Here is a 6091-nt window from a genome sequence, read left to right on the forward strand (position 1 = left end):
AGCGGAGCGGTCCCGGCTGTAGGGAGTGCAGTCATGCAGGGCAGCAGCTATTCCCAGCCGAAAGGGATGGAAACGTGTCAGTCCTTCACGTGGCCCTGCCCTGACACAGCAGAGAACCACTATCTGTGGCTGTACATATTTTCTTTTGTACGCGGACATACAGAAATATTTATAAGATATATCTTGCGCTTTCGTCTCCTCTACTTCCTACACAAATATATCTCTATATATTATAAACAAGCATTAACAATAGTATGAAATAAATGCTGAAGTTACTGGCGCAACAGCGAAATGTTAGATTATTATGTTTCACTCTCCTACTTGGAAAGCAACCCTGCTTTCCCTCCCAAGGACGGGAGAAGAGCATGGCTCGAGGCACTCGCTGGCGTGGGATAGAGAAGTTCCTTTATTCCCTCTCTCCCCAGCCTCTTGATTTTCAGGCAGAATTAGCCAAGATACAGTCAAGACGAGGGAACAGAGCACTTGGAGGAAGGAAGAGTCACCATTCTTGTTTTGCTTTTAATATCAGTGATCACCCTCAGCGGTAAAATATCCCAGTGGATATTCATAACAAACGTGACTAATACCTCTCATGGGTGGTTTGCTCCTCACTCCTGCGTGTTGCAGGAGTTGCACTGAGGGGGAGATTTTAGCTTAGGTTAGGTTCCCTTTGCTTTTTTTTTTTTTTTTTCCAATGAGCATCCAGCTCCGTGTCCCCATCGTTAGGAAGGGTAATGTTGGAGAAGGATGTCAGCTCCAGGAGCAGAAGGCAGCAGAGCCTGTGAGGTCCTTCAGATCATTTTTGAGCACCCTGTTCCCCAAGCAAAGTGCTGTAAGCAGCCAGAAAATCACTCCTACACAAATAGCAGAGGACTGTGCCACTTTCCTAGGGAAAAAAAATAAAACAATTCCATAACAGCAAGTCTTCCTCCAAATCTTTTTTTTTTTTTTTTTCCCCCCCCTGTCGCTCTCTAGGAGGCAGCTGCCTCTGACATGTCTCTGAGCAGCCCTGGGAGCTGGAGGAGAAAAGAATTGCAGGCTAAAAAGCAAAATTTAAGATATTTTGTACTTCTCAGCTACTTTCCTTTGCTGTAACAGATTTGGTGTCCTTGCCTCCTTCCCTCCCCCAGCCACGAGCAGGAAAAAAAAGGCCTTTGGTAGTTTGTCAGCGATTTTTGTTATTGTCACCTCATAAAAGCTGGTGGACTAAAAAAACATCTCTGCAGCGCGGTGTGATGAGCGGTGGGTGTCTTTAGGCTGAGATGCAGACAAGCTGGTGGCACAAATCCCACTGCTCTCCAAAGCCAGAATTGGGCTCTGGTATGTAAAGAAATGGTCTATTTTAATTCTTTTGTGGAATTTTATTTTTATTTCCAATTTCTGATGAAGCCAACAAGGCAAGGATGTTCTGACCAAAGAAAAATTTGAGCATTTCAATGCTATTCTGTAATGACTCTTTTTTTCTTGCTTCCTTGCTAATGTCCTGAGTATTTCTGCTTGGCGAAAAAATAGCGAGATGGAAGAAATGCTTGATGTGCACATTGTTTTCAGCTGCGTTTCACCTCTCTGGTGTCAGACCCATGTTCCTCAGCTGCTTTTCCCATGTCAGAAGAAACCATAACTTTGCAGAGCAGGAAAGGATGTAAGTAAACCTACCAGGCATCTGCAGGTCCATCAGGTGGGACATGAACCCTCAGCAGAACTTCAGCGATGGTGGTACCTCACGCTTTGTGTCTGCCTCTGATGAAGATGCTGAACTGAACCGGCTGCAGCATTTGGAGGTTTTGCATTTTGGGGCATCCAGGCTCAAAATCTCTGCTGGCTCCTCCAGGCAATCCATCATGGGCTTCATCTGAATTTTTCTGCTTTGAGCTAAGAGTCTGTGTGGCCCCAGCCCTGTGTCCTAGGCTGTTGGTCTATGCTGTTGCACCACTTTTGCGATAACTCCTGTGTTTCAGGGCTATTTTCTTCTCCTCTGCATTAACAATGTGCCCAGGGTGATGTGCCTTATCAAGATAAGAGTCATCCATGGGACAAGGGCTGATAAACTGCAGCCTCCCTTGTTACGCAGCCCTGCTTCATCCAGCAAACTAGGGTCATCTCCCTCCTGACGGTCTGGCATTTCCTAATTTTTCAGAAAATGGCTTTCTATGAGAGTGATTTCTGTTTTCTTTTTAACACAAACTGGTGGAAGAGCTCATGGTGCATCTTGCACTTTGCAGCCTGGCTCTGATGCTTTTCTCCTGGCATCAGCAGCAAAGCACAGAGAAGCCAGAAGAGAGAAGCATCCTTGCTCTCAGTTGCAATCCTCGGTGCAACAGGACTCAGAGCTGCCAAATAATTTTTCTCTGCCTGTGTGGCCTGAAAGATATTTGGGAGAACATTTGTCACAAACCAGCTTTGCAAGGAAAATATATCCCTAACAGCAGGGCAAGACCTTCATGTACCAGTCTCCTTCCCTCCCCCCAGCCCCTCAGCAACCAGTTTTCAAGGCTTTGCTCCAAAACACTGAGGTCTTTCAGCTTCTGAATGAAATGGCTTTAATTATTGTGAATGTCTCTTGTCGGGTGATGCTACAGTTCCCTCTCTCATAACATGCCCTGCCAGATCCTAACAGCTGGTATAATTTGGCCCAGCTCCATGTCAGCTCTGTTGATTTACATTAGCTGGGAAAATACAGCTGATATAGTCCCATAAATACCATTATTGCAAAATATTACACTGTTATCCCTGAGGGAAAAGGGCAAGCTATCTTGAAAAGTATTTTGTCGGGGGCTTTGTAGCATTTATTCGTTTGAAAAAAAAAATCCATGATTTAATAAACCAGTTTGGACTTAATGCTATTTTCAAATCTGAGGATTTAGACCTTGCATGCATCCAGCTGGCTTCATATTTTTTTGATGAATTCCTCCCCCCCCATCCTCACCCCTTTCCAGTGTTATATCATTTAGGTTGCTCCCCAAGGTAGGCAAACGAGATTCTTTATAGAAAACTCCCATCAGATTGTTTAGTTTAGTCTGCAAAACAGAAAGTACCTTAATCACACTGAAGCAGGCAGCCCACGAGTGTTTCATGTGCAGCTACAAAAGCCCTTGCAGAGGGGAAAGGAGGCAAAAATCTGAACACAATGGACAATGCCTTTGTCATCCCTCTTCCTGCTGGAAAACACATCCCTGTGGACAACCATTAGCATCCTCTGAGGGAGCTGGGCTTGAGCTCCAGGCTACCTGCTTGGGGAAGATGCTGGGAGGAGGCTCTGGAGGTATTTGAGGATGTGGGGAGCAAAATTCAGCCTTGGGATTACTTGTCCTTAACACCCTCACCCCAGCAGAAAGGATTTGCCTTCCCTGCATGGGGAAGAGGGTCGTGAAACACCATCGTTTCGCTCGCAGGAGCAGATGGGAGCCAGCATGGGAATGACTTTGTCCCCTACACAGAGATGGAGCAGAAAACAAGATTTGGGAGAGGGAGGGGAAAGAACAGGAAACGTAAAATCCACCTGAGATTAATGAGTTTAACATGTACAATATGTTTTGTTTTGTTTTGTTTTCCCCTCGGGACCAGTTTCATCCGTCAGACAGAGTTTGATTAAATATCTCAGCAGAGCCGTGGTTTATTCATCTAGAGCAAAAAGTTACCCCCTGTTCAGGGAAGCAGCATTAGCTTTGTTTTCTAATTATAAAAGCAACAATAATAATAAAAATAATAACAATGGTATGCATTGCGGATTGTTTTTCTTTGCTTTTTGTTAAGAGTAAGTGCACTGTATTTTTTTTTTTTTTTGTATTGTAAAGATGAAATGAGTTATTTTAAAAATATTTTCTGGGTTGTGTGGAGTTTCTTTTTGCTCTTTTAAGTGGAATTTTTCAAGGTATTCACCAGAACCATATGGCCTTGACATTTCTCTTAAGAAAATAAAAAAAAAATAAATAAAAAAGGCAGAAGAGTGTATTGCACAACTCCAGGAGCTGGGACGTGAAGGGAAATGTTGCAAAGGCTGCAGAGCTTGTGAGAAGCCACCGTATCCGCAACACTGTGCTGGGGCTCATGTGCTGCCATCTGTGCAGGGACGAGCATCAGACCTAAAAATTGTCATGGGTTGAGTTACTTTGAGAGTCTGCCCACTTGTACAACACAGTGACAGCTCAAACAGGGACGGCTCGCACGCTTAAGGCTAAACATGTGCAGAAGTGTTTCCCTGGATCGAGGCCAGAGCACCGACACCCCTGGAGAACTGAATCCTATGAAGGCCAGTTATCGAGATCTCAGATCTCTCTAAGTGGTAACTGCTGACGAACCCGGGCTTTTTAAAACAGACACCCGCGTTTCTTTCAGGTTTTCTAATGCTGGGCCCCACATTCACTCGGTCTGGGATGGGGTCTGTAGCATTGCTCGGTGGTGACGAGCAATGAACCCAGGCTGGAGCCAAGGTGGGACAATAAAGTGAAAACAGGTAGAGTTGGGTGCTCACAACCCCCTGTTTGTCTGAAGATCTGAAGTGTGGCAGCTCAACTTCAACACAGAATCACAGAATGGTTTGGGTTGGAAGGGACCTTAAAGCCCATCCAGTTCCACCCCCTGCCATGGGCAGGGACACCTCCCACTAGCCCAGGTTGCCCAAAGCCTCATCCAGCCTGGCCTTGACCCCCTCCGGGGATGGGGCATCCACAGCTTCTCTGGGCGCCCTGGGCCACTGCCTCACCCCCCACACAGGAAAACATTTCTTCCTCACATCTCATCTCCATCTCCCCTCTTGCAGCTTCAACCCCTTCCCCCTCGTCCTGTCCCTGCACCCCCTCATCCAGAGCCCCCCCATCTCTCCTGTAGCCCCCTTTCAGCACTGGGAGGTGCTGGAAGGTCTCCCCGGAGCCTTCTCTTCTCCAGGCTGCACCCCCCCAACTCTCTCAGCCTGTCCTCATACAGGAGGTGATCAGCTTCTTTCTCAAAATTCATATTCAATTTCAGCAAAAAGAGAGATATTAAGCCCATCATTCTAGGGGGCTCCTTTCCTTCCCTGTTGTTTCTCCTCCAAGATTTCAAGCTATTTAGGATTAATTAAATAATGACGGACTTAAAATCTCTCTTTTCTTTGAAATTCAGTACGGATTGTGAGAAAGCTGTCAGTCCACAAGGAGGTTGAAGTAGAGCTGTTGCACACCCCTAAGAGCATCAGACAAATAGAATTATCCTAGATAATTTAATATTTAATATTCAATAAATAATTGAAATTTAGGAAATGCTGTGATCGGGGTCATTACAAAAAATCATTCAAACAAAGAAAACCAAATGGTGGGCCTATCTCAAATCAAATGCCCTCTAGGTCCAGAAGGTTGATCCTTCAAAGGAGGATCCATGCCTTTCTCTGATGTGTGCAGATGCAGAAAACACACACCACCTGCAGCTACTTCCCACTCTACTACCTGCTCAACGTGCAATTAATTTTACAAAGTGCTGCGCATGTAGACCAGGACCAGGCTTCAGGCAGGAAAACTGTTTTCTTTTCTAAACTCCTGCTCTGTCCAGGGCTGCTCTCCTCATCTGGCTGAGACAGATTAAAATACCAGCACGGTGCTCACCTCTGCAGGTGCTTCCTTCCTTGCTGCAGGCAGCGTGCAAGCTGGAAGTATCTTTGCATTGGGGGAAAGGGGGAAATGATGTCTAGCAACTCCCCATCTAGCCAAGCTTGAGCAGCAGCCCTCGGCGTGACATAAAAACATCAAGATGGCAGTTGCAAAGATTTGGCTGATTTAAGGCAGCTGCAACTCCCCAGCTCACCCTGACTCCCTGCCCCCCCACCCACATATAACTCTTTCTCTGCTGGACATAGGGCTCCTCTCGGCACTCTGCAGTGGAGCATCTGCTGCCATATGAGGGTTTGCGCAGGAATTCGGAGTGACCTTGGCCCTGTGAGGGTCCCAGGCTCACCAGAGCTGGAAGAGGAACGTCAACGGGACACACAAGGGCATTTCAAATTGTGTTGACATCTAAGCAATTGAACTGCAACCCTGCGTCTTCCAGTACCTAAAGGGGGCTACAGGAGGGATGGGGAGGCACTCTTGATCAGGGAGTGTAGGCATAGGACGAGGGGGAA

Source organism: Pterocles gutturalis, unplaced genomic scaffold (assembly GCF_000699245.1).
Source record: "Pterocles gutturalis isolate BGI_N339 unplaced genomic scaffold, ASM69924v1 scaffold4859, whole genome shotgun sequence".
Taxonomy (NCBI): Eukaryota; Metazoa; Chordata; class Aves; order Pterocliformes; family Pteroclidae; genus Pterocles; species Pterocles gutturalis.